The sequence below is a fragment of the Halichoerus grypus genome, chromosome 3 (genome assembly GCF_964656455.1).
Source record: "Halichoerus grypus chromosome 3, mHalGry1.hap1.1, whole genome shotgun sequence".
NCBI lineage: Eukaryota > Metazoa > Chordata > Mammalia > Carnivora > Phocidae > Halichoerus > Halichoerus grypus.
The window spans coordinates 202,537,625-202,558,486 of NC_135714.1; the positions used below are offsets into that span (position 1 = coordinate 202,537,625).

At 41.5% G+C, this 20,862-nt stretch overlaps 1 long non-coding RNA gene and 1 other non-coding gene across 2 annotated transcripts in view; both read left to right on the forward strand.

Annotated features, from left to right (window-relative positions):
• The window catches only part of LOC118532788 (uncharacterized), a 957,805-nt gene that overhangs the window by 50,422 nt on the left and 886,521 nt on the right, over positions 1-20,862 (forward strand). The window lies entirely within an intron of this gene.
• Positions 1,155-1,261, forward strand: LOC118547118 (U6 spliceosomal RNA). The gene has a single exon (XR_004922950.1). It is a non-coding gene; the product is annotated as a U6 spliceosomal RNA (small nuclear RNA).

Sequence of the window (20,862 nt, forward strand, 5' to 3'; positions counted from 1 at the left end):
CCTGTTTCAAAGGGGTTGTTGCCTTCCAATACGCTTTGGGAAATCCACACAGATCGGTGATTATTAGTGAGGAGGACTTCGTGACTCTATCCGATTTTGGCCCCGTGTTTCCATACTGGGTGCCCTCCTTTTTTTTTTATTTTTTTATTTTAGCGAGAATGGGGTGGGGAGGGGCAAAGGGACAGGGAGAGAGAGAATCTCCAGCAGACCCCCGCTGAGCATGGAGCCCACACAGGGCTCGATCTCACAACCCTGAGACCATGACCTGAGCTAAAATCAAGAGTCAGATGCTTCACCGACTGAGCCCCCAGATACCCCTCTTTGAGGGGCCTGTAGTTTCTGCCCACAGTTCAGTGGAGGGACATGGTTTACACCTCAATCATCTTCTGTGTATTTCAGGTCACACTGGAATCGAAAAGGGTCTTTTACTGTGCAGAACATGGTTCTTTGATACTCAATGAGTAATATTAAATCCATTCCATAGGCTCTGTGTTCTAGGATAGTTGTGACAAATGAATACGTCCTTGGAGTTGTGAGCCCTCCAAGTGCCTGGTACTGTCGGGAAGGAGCAGTGACGAGGCTGGTGATGGTGCTAATGAGGGTCATGTGGGCACCCTGGGCCGTGTGACCGCTCAGGGCCAGGTCCCCTGCTCTGAACATATCTTATTTAACTCTTCCGCAAAAGTCATGTAAAGTTGGTATTCCGTTCGTGATCAAAAACTAAAGTTAAGAAAAGTTTAGGTCTCATTGCTTATGTGTAGAAAAGACAAAATTTGGACCAAGGTCCAGTGTGTTCCACCTACCTTATTCTCCATCTTCCCCAAAAAACAAGTTCATATAAGCGATGGTTTCCTCCTTCCCATTCCTCCCCCCCACTTCTTCTCCTAACTCTCATTTGCTTCATAATTTTACAACTAGATATTTTAATCTTGCATATGCTCTAATATTAACCATGACATTGGGATAGTTTAGGCATGAAGCAGTTGTGTTTCTTTGGGTGTGGGTAGGGTGAGTCTGTCTCCCCCAGATCTGTATGTTGAAAACCTAACCCCCCAAGGTGATGGTGTCAGGAGATGGGGCTTGGGGAGGTGACGAGGTCATGAAGGTGGAGCCCCCATGATGGGATTCGTGCCCTTATAGGAAGGGACAGGAGAGTGCTCGCTTCCGCAGCACATGTGCTGAAATCAGAAGGCAACAGAGAAGATTAGCATGGCCCCTGCATAAGGATGATCCTCAAATTTGCAAGATGTTCCATATTTAAAAAAGAAGAAGAGACAGGAGAGGAGCGAACTTGCTTCCTTTCTGTGTCTCCCCACCATGTGGGGATGGAGGGAGAAGACACCATCTATAACCCAGGACACGGCGCTCACCAGATGCCGGATCTGCCTGCACCTCATCTCAGACTTCCAACCTCGCCAAACTGTGGGAACCAGACGTGTGTGGTTTAGGCCCTCTGGTCTCTGGGGCTTTGTTCCGGCAGCCTCTGCTCACTAAGACAGTGGTGGTAACAGGGCCACTGAATAAAGTCTGCTTCATGGGTAGCTGGGCCTCACCCAGTCCCTAGCACAGCGCAGGTGCTTAAGGAATATGGGCTGAATGATCAAATAAAAAGATACGAGAGGATCAGTAATACTCCAGCATCGTAAAGGTGTCCCATTGGCCAGTCGGAGCATGAAGCCAGGTGCAGCGGGTTTGGCAGACATGGGCGTGCTGCCAGGGCCCCACAGGGAAGGAATCCTTGTCCTGGCTGCCAGGCTCCATGTCCTGCTCTCAGCCCCTCGAGGCTCAGTGCATCTGCAGGTGCTGCTTTCCTGGGCGCAGGTACCGGGATGTCTGTCTGCAGCCATCCCTGGGGTCAGTGGGGCTGTCCTGGGCTTGCCCCCGGGGGGGGACTTCTGCTCTCTCCACTCCTGCTTCCCTTCCCCCTCGTCCTCTGCTTAGTTAACACCCTCCCTAGTAATAATACTACTAATACTCTGAGTCAGCTTCCCTGAAGATCCAGCCTGCTGCATCACGTGGCCAAGGACAGTGGGTCGTTCTCTTTAGGTGTTATAAACTCCCGGAGCTGCTCTTTAGTGATTGTGCTTAAGGAGCTGTGTGAATAACCACAGTCGAGGACAGTCTTGACATTCTGTTAAAATACGTCCTTAACTAAATAAGAATATGTTATTGATGATGAGTAGTTTGCATTTGCACAGAAACAAAAAGCAGAACTTTTACTTGCAGCAGGTAAAAACACCAACCCCTAGGAGATGCTGGGTGTCCTTCTCCATCACACAACTGAAGTCAATCTCCGTCATGCACTTGGTTTATTTGCTTGTTTTATTTAGGGTGTTATACTCTGCTTACACTTAGCTCAGTGTCCTCCGAACCCCACGGCTGTGGCACTACACATAAAGGCTGATGGGTTGTGTTCCTTTTTGTCCTAGGACACCCAACTCTTCATTTAACCCGGTTCCATGTTCATAACATAACAGAATGAAAAGTGGCGTTTCTGGCATCGACTGTATTCATCTTCTTAGTAGAAATGATGTTCTGTCTCCTTCCAGAGCTTATTCATCTGTTCTTTCTCTCTCTTCTCTCTGCTCTTTCCTTCTCTACTCAGACTGAGAATCACGGTGACACTGTGACATTTGTGCGTGCAGTACACATCACTGTCCTGTAAAGGTGGGGACTGATCTGTTTCGCACCTCCTGGCACGGCGAGCAGCTTGTAACTGGCCATTGGTAACATTTCCATGAACAGAAAGTGCAGGTGTTACGGTGGGCACATGTTGGACCATCTGCCCAGTGGATTCAGAGTCCCTGGTCCCAGGTTGCGACTCCTACGTCTTTCTGTATGAATCAGAATAAGCCTTCCCTTCAGGGCTGCTGCGTGCCTGGGAGGATGTGGCTTGGCCACTGGGCTGTGCTTTGGTGTGAATTAGAAAACATCATCATCCCCTTTAGGTCAGAGATACCCAGCCTTGGCACTATGGACATTTGGGCCAGATGATTCTTTGTTATGGGGGGTTGCCCTGTGTAAGTTGTTTATAACAACATTCCTGGCATCTACTCACCAGATGCCAGTAGCATCCACCCCCTGCTGTGACAATCAAAAATGTGTTCAGATAGTGTGGATATCCCCCAGGGAGCAAAATCGCTGTCTGTGAGAACCAGACTTAGGTGAATGCAGTTGCATGCAAGAGTACACAGACTATAGAAAAGAGAGTGGGCTGGCTTTCCACCTCCCACCTCCACCCCCCGTTGCTGCCTTGGCCAGGTGCATTGGTGCAGTGCACGATCTCTGCAACTGTAAATAGTGGTCCTGCTGGTTCCCATATGTTTCTGTGTCCTGGCTAAATGTCTTCCATTGGCTTCTCGGAGACATCCCTGAATCCCTTCGGCTTCTTCTAGCTTGTGTTGTTATATTTATTTATAAGCAAACAAGTACCATCCTCCTCTTCTGCCTCCATTCCTTCTGGTTCATCAGAGGTTTTGAAAAGGGCTTTCCTGTCTGTGTTAGCACAAGTACCTACTGTCTCTCTTTTGGAACTGTGTGCAAGTGTGAAAGTGTTTGATTTGGAAGGTGTTATCTGCATTCAGCACTCATCAAATCTCTTGTTAACGGGGCTTTGCCTCTTTCTCTGACCTTTTACTTTTGGACAAAACACATCTTGGATGCCAAATATCGTATTTGTTTCCTTACAGGAAGGTGGTAACATCATTCCCTTATTAGCACCATTTGATCTCTGACAAGTGATAAAGACACGACATGAAAATATATAATTTCTCATAACTGGGAGAGACTTAAATTAGTACATACGAGACAGGGACAGATAGATGAAGGGCATTTGCTAATTGATTGAAAAGCATGTTATATTTAGGATAGTGTTTCCTAAACTATCAGAAATGGTGGTGTAAAGTAATTTCATCTTAAAAATTGCCACTTTAGAATAACAAAAATAGGGGCGCCTGGGTGGCTCAGTCAGTTAAGCGTCTGCCTTTGGCTCAGGTCATGATCCCAGGGTCCTGGGATCAAGTCCCACAATGGGCTCCTTATTCAGTAGGGGGTCTGCTTCTCCCTCTCCCTGTGCCCCTCCCCCTGCCTGTGCTTGCGTGCTCTCTCTCTGACAAATAAATAAATAAAATAATACGTTAGGTAACAGGGATAATACTTTCAATTGCTTTATGCCATTAAAAGGGGCGGAGCTGACTGCAGTCTCTCTCTGGTCTGTAACCAAGCTGCCAGGTGGATGGTCGCATGGCAGGTCAGATTCCCCGGATATCAGTGTGCTTTCTTTCTTCTTATTTCTATGGAATGAAAGATCCTAACTCATGATTTTAGGTGGTCAGGAAGGCAGCGACTGTTGGGTGGCTTTGTGATGCAGTTTGGGGTCTTGTATCAAACACGGCCCCAGAAGTTGTAGAGCATTTTCTTACCCAAGCAAGACTGTGAGACACGACATCATGGAGACTGTGTCTCCCTCCAGAGCTCGAGGAATGTCTCCACTGCACCGTGGCAGGAAGGAATCCCACAATCATGTTGCAGCTATATTTGGGCCTCCAAGATGTATTTTCATATTCAGTTATCACCTTGGGATGGGATTTCAGAAGATGTTGCGTAGTATCCCCATTGCCCCAGGAAAGGTCCTTCAGGATTGGCCCGCGCCTGGAGCCTCCAGCTACACGGGCCTCCTCCCTGGTCCTCCAGCAACGAGGTTCTGCTCTCATCTGCCTCTTGGCCCTTGCTTTATTTCCTAACTCCCTGCAGGACCAGCTCTTTCCATCTTTGGTTCTTGCCCCATATGTCACCTCCCCAGAGAGGCCATTCCTGCCTGGCCATTCTGGAAAGCTCTTGCTCGGCTGCTCTGTGCTCTTGATCCTGTTTATTTCCTTCACAGAATCTGTTGCAATCTGCAGTGTTTCCTTGTTTGTTGTGTTTTCTCCCTGGAAGGTGAAATCCAGGAGCGGGTATTGACCCTGCAGCTCCTGTCCCGGTACTGGGGACACGGGAGATGCTCAGCAGACAGGACTGGGCCCCTCGGTGGCCTTCTCTGCCACAGGCTGTGCCCCCAACTCCTGTGAATGCATTTAGATTGTGGTCTCTTGTTTGCCTTTTTGTCAGATGGAAAACTAAGTTTAGATGGACACCATTATTTTGCACTTCTTCCTGGAAAATAAATGGACTGGTTTATCCGAGAGCTTACTGTACTTTCTTTGAATATGATAGGAGGGTTTCCACAGCTTTCAGTCCTTTAGAAAAAGTTCACAACTGTGAATCCAATGGGAAAAAATGGGGCAAATGGAGCATTGGTGCATTAAAGTCCAGTTTTCAGATAATCATGATCTATTATTTTATTCTCCCTTTTTCAACTGTTTGTAGGAAATCACACTTTTGGATGAAATGGTCCCAACACACAGAGTTTCAAATCCTATGTCCCCACAAAAGTACTGTTCAAGTTGTTATGGATGAAACTGTCCTTCACCCCCACAAACTTGTGTTTTGAAGCCCTTACCCCCAATGTGATAGTATTTGGAGGTGAGGCCTTTACAGAGGTAATTAAGGTTAGGTGAGGTCCTAACAGTGGGACTCTAATCTCATAGGACTGGTGTCTACAGAAGAAGAGACACCAGAGAGATCTCTCCACATTCACACTCAGGGAATAGGCCATGTGAGGACATAGCAAGAAGGTGGCCATCCTCAGGCCAAGGAGAGAGGTCGCACCAGAAATCAGTCCTGGTGGCACCTTGAGCTTGGACTTCTCACTTCCAGAACGGTGAGGAAATACATTTGTGTTGTTGAAGCTAGAATGTGGTATGTTGTTCGGGCAGCTGCAGCAGAGGACTCCAACAATGTACGTGTAATTTCGAACTTTAGAATTCAGCGTACCATTCTCCACGTTAGTTCTGTTCTTTATTTCAATGAATGGACTTTGAACCACTCCTCTGTTTTTAATTTGGGGATAATGCATCATCAAATACTAAAAACCTCAATCCCAACAAACGTCAATAAGAACAAGTCACTTGATTTGAAAATACCTTGGACAGGACGCATTGCGAGTTATCAATAGAAATTCAGCTGATTCAAACTGAGCGTTATGTGTGACCTTCAGGAATGTAATGATTATTAAGAAATGAGATTTCTGCGAAACTACAGTTGATGCTAACATTTCAAATTTTTGAAATAGATGCAAAAAATGTTTCATTGCTTTTTCCTTTGAATGTAAATTCATTGAAAACCACATGATGGGGTTCACATTATAAAAAATGTATGTAGATCTTCCTTTTCTTCCAAATTTTATGTTTGGGAGATGGAGCCTTCTCATGGTTGGGGTTGGTGGTCCAACAGGATTGTAAAGATCCCCTGTAACCTGTACTGAGTCTACTAAGTTGCCTTTACAACAGATGGACATACCCCGGGCTTTAATTTTGAAGACACTGGGGTGAAGGGGTTGCACTGGGTGGTTTCTGTTTGCCCTACTGGAACACATCATCTCTTCCTGACCCTGGTCTATGCCCCAGGGTGCTGACTTCCATGGGCTGCAGCAAGAGCATCCTTGCCCTCTGGCTTTGGGCAGGTTCAGGTGAGGGGGAGCACCAGGGGCAATCAGAGAAGAGCAGGATGAATAATGGCCTTTCCTTTGAAGGATCCACATCTTAATTCCCAGAACCTGCAGATATATTGCCTTATGGGGTAAAGGGACTTTGCAAAGATGATTAAGCTAAGGTTTGCAGGTGGGGAGATTATCATGATGTAATCAAAGGGTCCTATAAGAGAGAGTCAGGAGGGTCAGTGTTAGATGTGGTGATGTGACGATGAATCGGAGACCAGAGTAACAGGGCCGGGAGTCAGGGAAGGCAGGTCACCTCTAGAAACTGGAAGTAGCAAGGAACACATTCTCCCTAGAGTTTTCAGGAGGAACCATTTCTACAGATGCCTAGATTTTAGTCCCATAAGACTCATTTTGGACTTCTGACCTTCAGAACTTGGAGAAAATTGTGTTGTCTCAAGCCACTACTTTTTTTTTTTTTGATATTTTGTTACAGCAGCAATAGGAGACTAATACAGAAGCAAGAAAATTGAGATCAGGGAATTCATCACCCCCATCCCCACCCCAGCTCCCTCCTGGATGTTTTCCATGTGCTGGACAAGTCCTCTGCTCTCCCCTCAGCTTTGTCTCCTTAAGTTCTGGTGCTTCCCTTCAGGCCCTGGGTGAGGGGCACTCTACAGCCTGCCGACCCTATAAACACTCCTCTTATTAAACTCCCTCGTTTTATGGGGTTTGAATTTTCCATGTTTCCTGCTGAGCTGCTGACTGATACAGGGCCTAACAACGAGGAATACAGGAGACATCAAATCCTGTTGATGTATTTGTCCCTCCCCCACTCGTCCCGGCCCCCACTTTAGGTTACTTAGTCCAAGACCGAGACCTTTCACTTAGCCCCACTTTAGGTTCCCATCCATACGTTGTCCTCCTGGGTGGTGTGAGAGGGGACACACAGTAGGGTCCTGGATTCCAATCCATCCACAACTTGATGACCTCCGGGCATTTTGTCATTTAATGTGCAAGGGCTGTACCTGGCCGTGGTTACTTTTCAGCACACTATTTTATTAGTATTTTGTGACTTGAGTATTTGTGAGAAGAAACACATTGAAGGGAAGAGAACTCTATTCTGTGTGAATAAGATGTGGTTTTTTTTGCCCCTTTTTCCTCCCTCAGTTGAGTGTCACTTGGTCACAGAATTCCTTGCTGGATTAGGAAGAGCTCAGTGTGCAGCACATGGTGGTCCTCAGTCTGGGTTTGTGGGGAGGACGAGAAGCGCTGGTCAGTGAACCAGATGTTGAACTGGGGGACAGTGAGGGTCACAAGGCAGGCTCTGCAGTGTGAGTCAGGAGGGACTGGGCTGCTCCCATGATGTGACCTCAGGAGGCTGAACATGCCAGCCTCATTTTCACCCCATGGGCCCCCATCACCACGGTGTCTGGGCACAGGTGAGCTTGAGGCAGGCAGGATTTCCTACAATACAGGAGCAACTTCGAGGGGGCTGATCTCCTCTGGTCTGTCGCCCAGCTGCACTCACAATGGGAACTCAGTCACTGCTATAAAGGAACATGAGCAGTCAAAATAAGGGTCTAATGCTCTTCCGATTTCCTCCTTAACACCATGGTTTAATTCATTCATTTTTTAAAGGATTTATTCATTTATTTTAGAGAGAGTGAGTGAGGTGGGGGAGGGAGGGGCAGAGGGAGAGGAAGAGAGAGGATCTCTAGCAGACTCTGCACTGAGCGAGGGCTTGACAAGAGGCTCGATCTCACTACCCTGAGGTCATGACCTGAGCTGAAATCAAGAGCCAGTGCTTAACCGACTGAGCCACCCAGGTGTCCCTCATTCTTTCCTTATAGACTTCAGGATTATTATACCCCCACATCTCCTAAAACTGGAGTATGGCAATTTTTAATTCCACATCTCCCTTGTTCTCTGCAGATCGGCTTTAGTTAATTCCTTGTGCTAGGTCCTTCACGTTCTTCACGACTATTCTCTTTGTGCATCCACAGCTGCTTCCTTGAAGGGGGGATGAGGTCTGCATAAGTGTCATGCACAGTAGTTAGCAAAGCACCTAAATTGCATTATTTTGCAATGCCCTGGGATCTGAGAATCCTGGATAAATACTGGCCACCTGGCCCCTTACTAAACAAACCCTCTTCTCCTTTTCCTTTGCTACATATTGCTCTGGATCTTTGACTCTCCTCCCCTTCTTTCCTAATTATTTTACCTTGGAATGTGGCTTTTAAAAATACATCTCCTGGCTTCTCAAACATTCTGTATTAATTTTCTGCTAAGTCCTGTAACTTGAAGGCAGCACATCACTCTTTCCCTCACTAAGACTTTGCTGACATCTTCTTTCTGTCCTTCACTCTGAAGTTTGCTCTGTAAGGTACTTCTGGTTCCAATGCTTAATGCCAAGCTGCTTGGAAGTCATTTTTGAAAATTTACCATTTTGCTGAAAACATATTTCTTTAGTGAAGTCTCCAGTGACAGATGGTCCATTTCAATTTTGTTCTGCCCACGGAGAATCCCTATAGTGATAGAAAAGAAATGTGTACCTTTGTAAGGCGCTCTTTTGGTGGGCTTAGGGCTTGGCTTCTTTGCTTGTCTTCTCTTGCTGGAGGTATTTTAGACAACCACCGTGTCCTGTGGAACTGTGCTTTGCATAGCGCTTCGCCCACTGTCAGCATTGTGAGTTAAAATGTGATAATGAAGCGGAGGTTTTTAAAGTTCCAGATAGCTTAAAGAGTGTGGAGTCAATCATGTGTGCTGACTGTCCAATTTGAGCATGTGTGTGTGTGTGTGTGTGCACACTCACGTCACTTTCAATGTTCTGAGATGGATGACATTTTTACCTGGGGTAGGTTTCATGATTTAGATAGAATCACACATACTTTCTTTAAACTCTTTTGCCCAAATTTTGCTGTAAATCTCAGAAGGGTGATTTCCAATAGAGAATCATGGTTCCTCAGGTTGTGCCATTTGAGAAAAGCTCACACGACATATTTTCACATTTTCTTTAGCAGTGGGACAGCTATAAATTCATATACACAGTTTGTTGGGAAACTAGAAATTCTTTAAATTTTGTTTCTGAAAGAAGTGAGAGCTAGAGATAGTAAGAAGGAGCAGGAGGAAAACAATAAATGTACTTCTTTTGAGAAGATTAAACCCTCCATATCAGCAGCGGGACTCAGAGTGGACAGAAGCCAGCTTGCAGAAAGGAGCAACACATTTATTCTCAATTTGCCACTGCTCCTTTTTCCACCTGGAAGACCGTTCCATCATCATTAGAGCAGATAAAATCCAATTGTTTGAGACTAGAGAGCCCATGTAAATATTTCCAGGGTACATAGTTTTCTTGATGCCTTTACGAGATTGGCATAACCAATCTCTTTTCTTCTGGAGTTTTACAAATGGGCTCTGGGAAAAGTTGAGCTGTATATGAAGGAAGTGGCCTTGAGGAAGGGATGGGTACCTGTCACTAGGGATCTTATCACCACCACAGCTTCTGTCCCTCATCTTTTCCATGGGGAAAATCCCCAGTGGGTTGGCCCAGCTGCCATTGTCCTCCTGATTCCTTGCTTCTTCTTTCATCTTCAGTGGGCTCCTGTGCTTATTTCTGGGGTTTCTTGGTATCTTAAATGTTTTTTACAGACTCTGTGTACTCCTCTGAAACTGTATGACAAAAATGTGTGTGTATGTGTATATGCATGCAGTCTCCTGGGGAAGAGACTCAAATATTTTTATTATGTTTTCAAAGGATCCTGGGACCCAAGGAGGGTTAAGAATTACTTCTTTTTAGACCTGTTCAGCTTGGTTTCTCTCAATGAAATTAGATTAATACTTCATATAGCCTAATAATGTGAATATGAATTGCAAACTCAAAAGGCCTCAGCAGCCAGGCAGCCAAAGCAAAGAGCTAAAGAAGGTGATAGGCAAGACAGTAGGGAATGGTGGGGCCTGAGGTCACCTTGAGAGAGGCGGCCAATTATAAAGGCATCCCAATTCAATTTAAGACATTTATGTTCTACTCAACAAATAAAAACTGCTGGCTGACTACGGTCCATGGGCACTGAACCATTTATGATAACTTTTATGCTTTATGATAACTTCTGCTTGTCAAGAGCAAGAAAGAGAGATTGCTTTCCTATTTTTATTTTCTGTTTATCTGTTAGAAATGAGGGTTCAATGACAGGTAGATGGTCAAGGATTTGATGATGGCCAACACCCTCAAACAGTGTATTGACATGATTTACAAGGATGAGGTACCCTCAAAGTATTTTGGTGAATCTAGAACACAGCAGAGAATTACTGGCATGGTCTATTAGCCAGGCTGGCATATCTGGCCCGGACCTGCCTCCCCAGCTTTCTGTGGGGGCTATTCTCATCTTTCACTGAGCTCCAGACTTTCCTTCTCCCCACCTGCACCTTGTCTTTTTCTTGTCAGAGTCTTTGTTTATGTTCTTTTCCTCACCTGCTAAACTTTTACGCTCACTCTCCTGGCTGACTGCTGTTCATCACCAAGGATGGTTCCAGCTTCCAGGTGAGACTTTTCCGGTCTCGGGTTGTAGAGTATCGTAGTCTTAATTTTGCAGCATGTACAATATAAATACAGTTAGTGTGTTTTTAAAAGTATTGCTTTGCTCTCTAGACTGTGAGCTCCCTGAGGGCAGGGGTCATGCAAATCATTTTACCGCTGTGCCTCCCAGCACAGTGTCAGGCACACAGTTGGTACTCGTATACATTCCTGCACGAACGGCTGAGTGAGTGAATGAGCGTATCAATGAGTAGGCGTGAATAGGGACCTGGCAGACCAGCCGACCTCTGGAATGGGGACTTGCCGAGGGCAAACCCTTGGTGTGGGCACCATATCCCAAGGTCTGATGCTCAATTTTGTAGGTCCCTAAACCTGAGGAGTATATCTGTGACAACTCTGTGACTGACTGACCACAGGTGGAGACCAAGGTTTAAACCAGATTGCTGCCTTTTGAATTAATAAAATGGCGCCTGCTACGTGGTCAGAATGTGTAGGTCAGTCCACTCAGTGTCCTTCCTCATTAGACATGGGTCAACGTGGAAGACAGTGGCCACTGGGAGAGTTCTGAGAGAACATGGAAGAGGAGTGAGGCTCAGTGTAGACCCCTGGTACCACTATGCAAGGACCACAGTGGCCACAGCAATGGAAAGGTTCATGGCGATTGGACAGACCAATGGGGATGTCCTTCCTTTAACAGAATTAGAAACAGCCTGACAAGTTATTTTTCTCCTGGTTGACCTTTTATCTACATTCCATGCTAACTACAGTCTAAAGAGTAGTGTTGTCTTTCCTCAGAAAAAATAAAAAAGGACACTGTCATTCAACAAATACTAAGCAACCATGTACGTTATCAAGCCTTTATTTGATGGCTAGATCTGCCTTTTCTGCTTTTGACCTAGGAGACACAGTGACTTTTAAAGTGATTTCTGCAGATGGCTGATCTAATCTAATGTGAATTGATTTCAATAAACTCTCAGAGGGTGAATTTACCTTGAACTGCTGATTCTTATCCTTGTGTAGTAAGTAACTTACTAATGATTGCTAAACAATTGTTGATTGAAGACACACTGTTTGAAAGACACTATGCTATTATGACTTGCTATTTACAACATTCCTAGGTAAATGAGGATGGAGAAATACAGGCTGTGTTATTATTTAATTTTGGCTTGCTTAAGTTATTTTGAGATAAATTTTCTAGTAGATATAAAAACACCTGCAAACAAGTCACAGCTCATAATAGAAGAGATACAGACAGAATAAATGTTCAAAGAAGCAAATCTACATTCTTTTAAAACTGATACAGTACTAACCATCAACATCTCATATAGCTACTGTTAAAGACTATTCGTTTATCTCTTTAGCTCACCTAAAAAGATCTTGGATTTTTTTTTTTTTTGCTTCTAGGATTGGGGAGCAGCATAAAATTGATAGCCCTTAGAGCAACCTTATTGATTTTTTGTCTGAGACCCCATTTGTGCAACCAAAATACTGCTATGTTCACCAGGATGATGGGGTGGAAGTATCATTCATATTTAGAATCTTAAAAAATGCAATTATGGGAGAAATTGGCATGTGTCGATTCTTTCTTCTTTACTAAACTCTTACAGCATAAGAGCATGATCCTCAAAGCAGGGGAGTGTGACCATATTATGCTATTTATATGCATTGGTGAGGCTCTAATAGATGCTCAGTCTCTTGCTTCAAGGACACTGGCTCCACAAAGCCGGTGGAGACTACAGCTCACAAATTTGGTGTGTAAGACAAAGCACAGCAGACCTGCTGCTTGTAGGTAACTGCCTTTGCTATTGCATAATGAAAGGGTAAATGGATATTGGATAGGTATAACCAATAAGTATTTGCTGTAGTTCTCCTTCTACATTTCATGTCCTTTTCGACCTGTCATATGATGCCAGGCTAAAAATTTGACAAGTCAAAATTTAAATGACTTGTTTTTACAAATGACAATATATCTGATTTAGTTAATTAGCAGCCAGCAGAATAATGTTCCCCTCCAAGATATCAAGTCTTAATCCCTTCAAGCTGTAAATATTATATTGTTTGCAGAAAGCATTTTTTTGCAGATGTGACTAAATTAAAGGTTTTGAGATGGGCCATGACATATTTCCTTACAAGAAAGAGGCAGAGGAGAATCGACACACACAGAGGAGAAGGTGGTCTGAAGATGGAATAAAGAATTGGAAGTGTTGGTGACCTTGAAGACTGGGGTGACATGGCCATAAGCCTAAGAATATGGTGACCACTAGAAATCAGAAGACACAGGGGATGGGTTTTCCCTCTGCAGGTGGTATAGCTCCATGATGCTGATTTAGGACTTTTGACCTCCAGAACTGTTAGTGAGCACATTTGTGTCATTCAAAATCATTTAAAACCACATGCGGTAATTTGTTCCCAGTACAATTATGATTCAACATATTGACTGCTTTGGCATTTGTGATCTTAAAAATGTGTCATAAGTTAATAGATAGGAAAACTGGGGTTCCATTTTCTGCTCTGCTACTAACAACTAGCTTACTTCCTGCCTCTAATCACCTATTTTTCAGATAAGAGGGCACAAAGTCAGACAAGTTAAAAGTCTTGCCATAATCTTTTTTAGGGTCAGAGTTTTTTTTTCCCCCCCCAAAGAGGCATTTGTTGTATTATTCACGAGATGTTTTCCTATGCACATTTCTTCTTTAAGATGTTATATTCTTGGCTTTTCCTGACACCATGAAGGCTTGCTTGTTCCATATTCCTTGACATAATATTCAGTTCTAGTATATGTGCTGCTAAAGCGAGCACATCACAATATTCATTTCTGATTTTATGTCTGTTTAACCAAAAGAACCATTCAATACACAGAAACCTAGGAATATAACTATAAGAATTAAATTACCATTGAGGATTGCCCCAATGATTTTCACAAAAACGTATGATCAACATGCTTTGGAGTTGTTTCCATGGTCTGTTTGGAGATACATCCTCTCACACACCCATGATGACAAGGTCTTTCTTATCATTTAAAATAACAATATGAATTTCAGCTTCCAATAGGCAATTTTAGTTTCTCACAAAGGTAAGAAAGAGAAGTATGAAAAACACACATACAAAAAAAAAAAAAGAAAAAAAAAAAACAAAGTAGGGCACACAAAGAGTAAATCCCTTCAAGGAACTTGTATTTCTTACTTAAGATGAGGGATAGTAGACGATGAAAGTGCCAAATTGTCATAGCAAATCCTTTAAAACTTTATGTTCCACCACGGTTCCTCAGTAGTGACTCACATAATAGTTCTAGAGAGGCTTTAAATCAACTTCCGTTCTGATGATACAGAATTGTTACATTTTTATGACCGTACAGCTGACAATAAAAGGTCAAGCGATGACAATTTTCCAAAATGGAGGTAGACCTCTAGAGAGCTCTAGGTGGACAGGTATAGTCCATACACATTGGCAATTAGCAGTATGGAAATAGTACTTACAGAACTTATGTGTTATACAAAATACAACTTTTAGTTGCCTATGTATTGACTTCCTTTCAAGTATTCTTGACTTTTAGATTGAAGTTCTTACATATTACACAGCTTCTAGCTACCCAACCTGGTTGCTGGGTTTGGGGGGACATATTTTTAGTTCTTATGAAAATAAGTATGATGATATACTTTAGTGACGATTTCATCATTAAATTACATATTAGCTCATGGATAATTTTTTTTTTAATTTTTTTATTGTTATGTTAATCCCCATACATTACATCATTAGTTTTAGATATAGTGTTCCATGATTCATTGTTTGTGCATAACACCCAGTGCTCCATGCAGAACGTGCCCTCCTCAATACCCATCACCAGGCTAACCCATCCTCCCAACCCCCTCCCCTCTAGAACCGTCAGTTTGTTTTTCAGAGTTAGCTCATGGATAATTTTAAGCCTTCCATTGAAGACAGTTGGCATAATAATCATTACAAGACGATAATATGTGCTTTTATTAGCAAGTGAAATGTGCCACTGTGGTGAAATGACTGTTGGTAGACATATCTAGGGTTCATATTTCTGGCTTACAAGTGATTCATCATTGACTCTCTGAGGAACCATTATATTCTACCATCACATCACAGAGGAATAACTAAATACAATTGCATTTAGGAAAATTTATTTAAATGTCTGTTTTTAGTAGGATATTACGATATGTAGTTTTGATTTTGATATTATTTCAATGAGTTTGCTTATTTTGAATTTGTGGCAGTGGTCAGGCTACCAGGGATTAAGAAGCTAGTATATATTATTTTTCGTTTTCTAATACTATAGCATGCCTCTAAACCTTTCTAAATATTTTAAATTTCCAGTCATTCAATTAATTGGTGCTTAAATATTAAATGACTTTGAGAGGCCTTTGCACATGGCTCATTCATTCAACTGAGTCTAAGCTTCTATCCTGAATTTGCGTTATTTTATACTCTATTACTCTCCAGCTGAATTTGACTTACTATACTATATCTTCATTAAATACCATATATCTGCAAAGCAGACCTCAAAACACTTATATAACAATGAAAGACATGAAAAACTGATTAAAGTTCATGAAATCACTACTCATTTACGCTTGAGTTGCTTAATGAAGATTATCTAATACAAGAAGAATCTACTTACTAAAAATTCCTCATTCTGAAGTTATACATATATGTATGAACTCATCAAATGATCTTGAGTCTCAGATATTAGACCAGTGTTTAGATTTCCATTTCATATATTGATAAGTGCAATATGCTGCTTGCTGCAATATTAGCCCATCTATCAATAATACTGCTAATGGTGGAGAATTATTTGTAAGTTAAACTATATTATAAAATATTCTCCATCAGTGTTTTCCCCTCAAGACTAGTATTAATAAAAGTCCAAGTAAACATTTCAATGAAAACAACATGGGGTGGTTGTTCAAACTACAGATGAAAATTAAAAATTAAAGTAAATTCTTCTAAAATATATTAAAGATGACATCCTTGCCCTGGGAATTGCAGTACCGGTAACATGATCTCAGATCCTTGGAATAAATTAGTCTTCCCAGAGGCAGAGAAATGATAAGTTCTTAGAAGAAAAGAAAGTAAATCCCTTACTTTCCCTACCATTCTGTATGGTAGCCAAAGTATATAGATTTCTAAGGTTGTTTAAAAATAAGATGAAATGAATGTTTGGGGCTGTGGTGAAATAAATACATCACTAGTCATTTCCATGTATAGCTTAGATTGCTCAGTTTTATGAGATAATTGGGATAGGTTGCTTCAAAATTTCAGAGCAACTGAAAGGACTTAACTGAGGGCATAATATATCTTTGGGTTTCATGTTAGTGGGCCTTTGGACAGAGAATGTAGAGTATTAAATTAGTTTCATTGCCTTACTGATTCTGATTGATAGGTGGGTGTAGAATCTCATGAATGTATGTGGCTAACAGGTGTTATTCAAGCTGTCTGTGGCATCAGGCACAGATGGGCTGGATATGTAGCTTGCCAACAAGACAATAGATGGACTTTGTCTTGAAGACTCTATTCTCATGGACTAGAGAAGTACAGTTGGCCAACAAATGTCTGAAACCATCCAAAATAAATACTTGATGTTTAACATTGGAGTTAAGAATTAAATTCAACAAGTGTTGCCTGAGCACCTGCTAAGGGTTTTAGGCATGGTATGTGTCATGTTTTCAAGCTTTTTTATGACTCATAGGCATGTGTGCAAGTAACTATAACACAGTACAGAATACAAGGTCTGACATAAAGATAAGGACAACATTTGTCTGGAAAGGAAAAATGTTATGAGCAGGCTTTATGGAGGAGGATAAATCTAATGGGGGCCTCGAGCTGTGGTGGTATTTATGGAGCAACTCTAGTGATGACATGTTAGAGGAGAGGAACTTGGGAAATGAAAAACAGAGGCAGGAATGGTTGAGTGTGTTCAAATTGGTACCTGAATTGTTTAGATAGCTTTTGAATAAATAAGAGCATGAAACAGATAAAGGGTATTTGGCCCCGATTATGGAAACCATTTAATGCAAGTCTAAGAATTTTGTTGTATACATAGAGAGGATGCATCAGGGATTTTTGAGCAGGAAAATAATGTGATTAGTGTGGTGTTTTAGGGAGATACTTGGGTGGCAATGTGGAGGAGGTTTGAAGCAAGCAGATTTGAGGCAGAGATACTACATATAAGATTGTAAAGCTGTTGTACTGGCCTAGGGTGGCAGCAATGAAGGCATGAGTTTGGATAGTGGTCTTGGAAAAAATTTCTTTAAAAAGAAGGTCATAATAAACTCCTAGAAACATATAACCTGCCAAGACTTAACCAGGAAGAAATAGAAAATTTGAACAGATTGATTGCCAGCAATGAAATTGCATCAGTAATCAAAAAACTCCCAACAACCAAAAGTCCAGGACCAGATGGCTTCATAGGCTAATTGTACCAGACATATATTGATTGACTGATTGATTGATTTTGAGAAAGAGAGAGAGAGATAGAGCACAAGTGAGACGGAGAGAAAGAATCTTAAGCAGACTCCACACTTAGCACAGAGCCCAATGTGGGGTTCGATCTCACGACCCTGAGATCACGACCTGAGCTGAAGTCAAGGTTCAGATGCTTAGCCAACTGAGCCACCCAGGTGTCCCTCTACCAAACATTTAAAGAAGAGTTGCTACCTATTCTTCTCAAACTATTCCAAAAAATACAAGTGGAAAGTCAGTTTCCAAATTCATTCTATGATACCAGTATCACCCTGATACTAAAACCAGATGAAGACACCACAAGAAAAGAGAATTACAGGCCAATATCTCTGATGAACATAGATTAAAAAATCCTCAACAAAATATGAGCAAACCAAATCCAACAATACATTTAAAAAATCATATACCACCGTAAGTAGGATTTATTCCTGGGATGCAAGGGTGGTTCAATATTCACAAATCAAACAATGTGATACTTCACATCAATATGAGAAAGGATAAAAACCATATGATCATCTCAGCAGATACAGAGAAAGCATTTGATCAAGTACAACATCCGTTCATGATAAAAAACCCTCAACAAAGTAGGTCTAGAGAGAACATACCTCAACGTAATAAAGACTTATGGAAAAAACCCACAGCTAACATCATATTCAATGGTGAAAAACTGAGAGCTTTTTCCGTAAGGTTAGGAACAAGACAAGGATGTCCACTCTCATGCTTTTATTTAACATAGTACTGGAAGTCCTAACCATAGCAATCAGACAACAAAAAGAAATAAAAAGTGTCCAAATTGGCAAGGAAGAAGTACAACTTTCAATATTTGCAGATGATATGATACTTTGTATAGAAAATCCTGAAGATTCCACCAAAAAGCTGCTAGAAAACTGATAAATGAATTCAGTAAAGTCACAGGATAAAAAAATCAATGTACAGAAATCTGCTGTATTCCTATACATGAACAATGAAGCAACAGAAAGTGAAATTAAGAAAACAATCCATTTACAATTGCAACAAAAACAATAAAGTATCTGGGAATAAACTTAAATAAAGAGGCAAAAGGCTTTACTCTGAAAACTATAAAACATGGATGATAGAAACTGAGGATGACACAAAGAAATTGAAAGACATTCCATGCTCATGGGTTGGAAGAAAAATATTGTTAAAATGTCTATGCTACTCAAAGCAATCTGCAGATTTAATGCAATCCCTTTCAAAATACCAACAACATTTTTTTTTTTTTCCACAGAGCTAGAACAAACAATCCTAAAGTTTGTATGGAACCACAAAAGACCCTGGATAGTCAAAACAATCTTGAAAAAGAAAAACAAAACTAGAGGTATCATGATTCCAGACTTCAAGTTATATTTCAAAGCTGTAGTAATCAAAACAGTATGGTACTAGCATAAAAATAGACAGATAGATGAATGGGACAGAATAGAAAACCCAGAAATGAACCCACAATTACATGGTCAATTACTCTTTGACAAAGGAGGAAAGAAAATACAATACAGTCGCTTCAATAAGTGGTGTTGGGAAAACTGGGCAGCTACATGTAAAAGGAATGAAACTGGACCACTTTCTTACACCACGCACACAAATAAACTCAAAATGGATTAAAGACCTAAATGTGAGACTTGAAACCGTAAAAATCCTATAAGAGAGCATAGACAGTAATTTCTCTGACATTGGCTGTGGAAACATTTTTCTGGATATGTCTCCTGAGGCAACAGAAATAAGCAAAAATAAGTTACTGGGACAACATCAAGATGAAAAGCTTCTGCACAGCAAAGGAAACAATAAGCAAAACTAAAAGGCAACCTATGGAATGGGAGAAGATATTTGTAAATGGCATATACAATAAAGGGTTAGTATCAAAAATATATAAAAAATTGATACAACTTAACACCCAAAAAACAAATAATCCAATTGAAAAATAGGCAGAAGACAGGAACAGACATTTCTCCAAAGAAGACCTACAGATGGCCAAAAGACACATGAAAAGATGCTCAACATCACTTACCAACAGGGGAATGCAAATCAAAACTACAATGAGATAACAACTCACACCTGTCAGAATGGCTAAAATCAACAACACAAGAAACAACAGGTGTTGGCGAGGTTGTGGAGAAAGGGGAACCCTCTTACACCATTGGTAGGAATGTATACTGGTGCAGCCACTCTGGAAAACAGTATGGAGTTTCCTCAAAAAGTTAAAAATAGAACTATCCTATGATCCAGTAATCCCACTACTAGGTATTTACCCAAAGAATATGAAAACACTAATTCAGAAGGATATATGCACTCCTTTGTTTATAGCAGCATTATTTACAATAGCCAAACTATGGAAGCAGCCCCAGTGTCCATTAACTGATAAATGGATAAAGATGCGATGTGTGTGTGTGTGTGTATCTATCTATCTATCTATCTATATCTATCATCTATCTATCTATCTATCTATCTATCTATCTATCTATCTATCTATATATCGCCACACAATGGAGTATTATTCAGCCATAAAAAAGAATGAAATCTTGCCACTTGCAATGACATAGATGGAGCTAGAGAGTATAATACTAAGTGAAATAAATCAGAGAAAGACAAATACCATATGATTTTACTCATATGTGGAATTTAAGAAACAAAAAAATGAGCAAGCGGAAAAAAAGAGAGACAAACGAAGAACCAGACTCTTAACTACAGAAAACACAGTGATGGTTACCAGAGTGGGGGTGGGGTGGGGATGAAGGAGTGCATCTGTCATTATGAGCAGCCGGTGATGTATGGAAGTACTGAATCACTAGATTGTACACCTGAAACTAACATTACACTGTATGTTAACTATACTGGATTTAAAAACTTAATTTAAAAAAAAAAAAAAGGAGATCATGGGGCACCTGGTTGGCTCAGTTGATTAAGCATCTGCCTTTGGCTCAGGTCATGATCCCAGGGTCCTGGGATCAAGCCCCTAGTCAAGTTCCCTGGTCCTGGAGTCTGCTTCTCCCTCTCCCCCTCCCCCCACCCCCACCCATGCTCTCTCTCTCTCTCTCTCAAATAAGTAAATATATAAATCTTTAAAAAGGGGGTGATCATAAGTAAAACCATTTACTGTGACTAAGGAGTCAAAAATGTTAACTCAGGAGATACTGGAGCAAAGCAGAAAATGTCCATCTTTTTGCACACATATTTGTTCAATAAGAAAAGCTTAACTGAGCTTAACATATTTATAGGAAAGGCAAGTGTTACAGGGAGGAGAATTGGTCATATAAGGACATATTTAAAATTTAGGGTTCTTTGATTTGAAAATGTGATA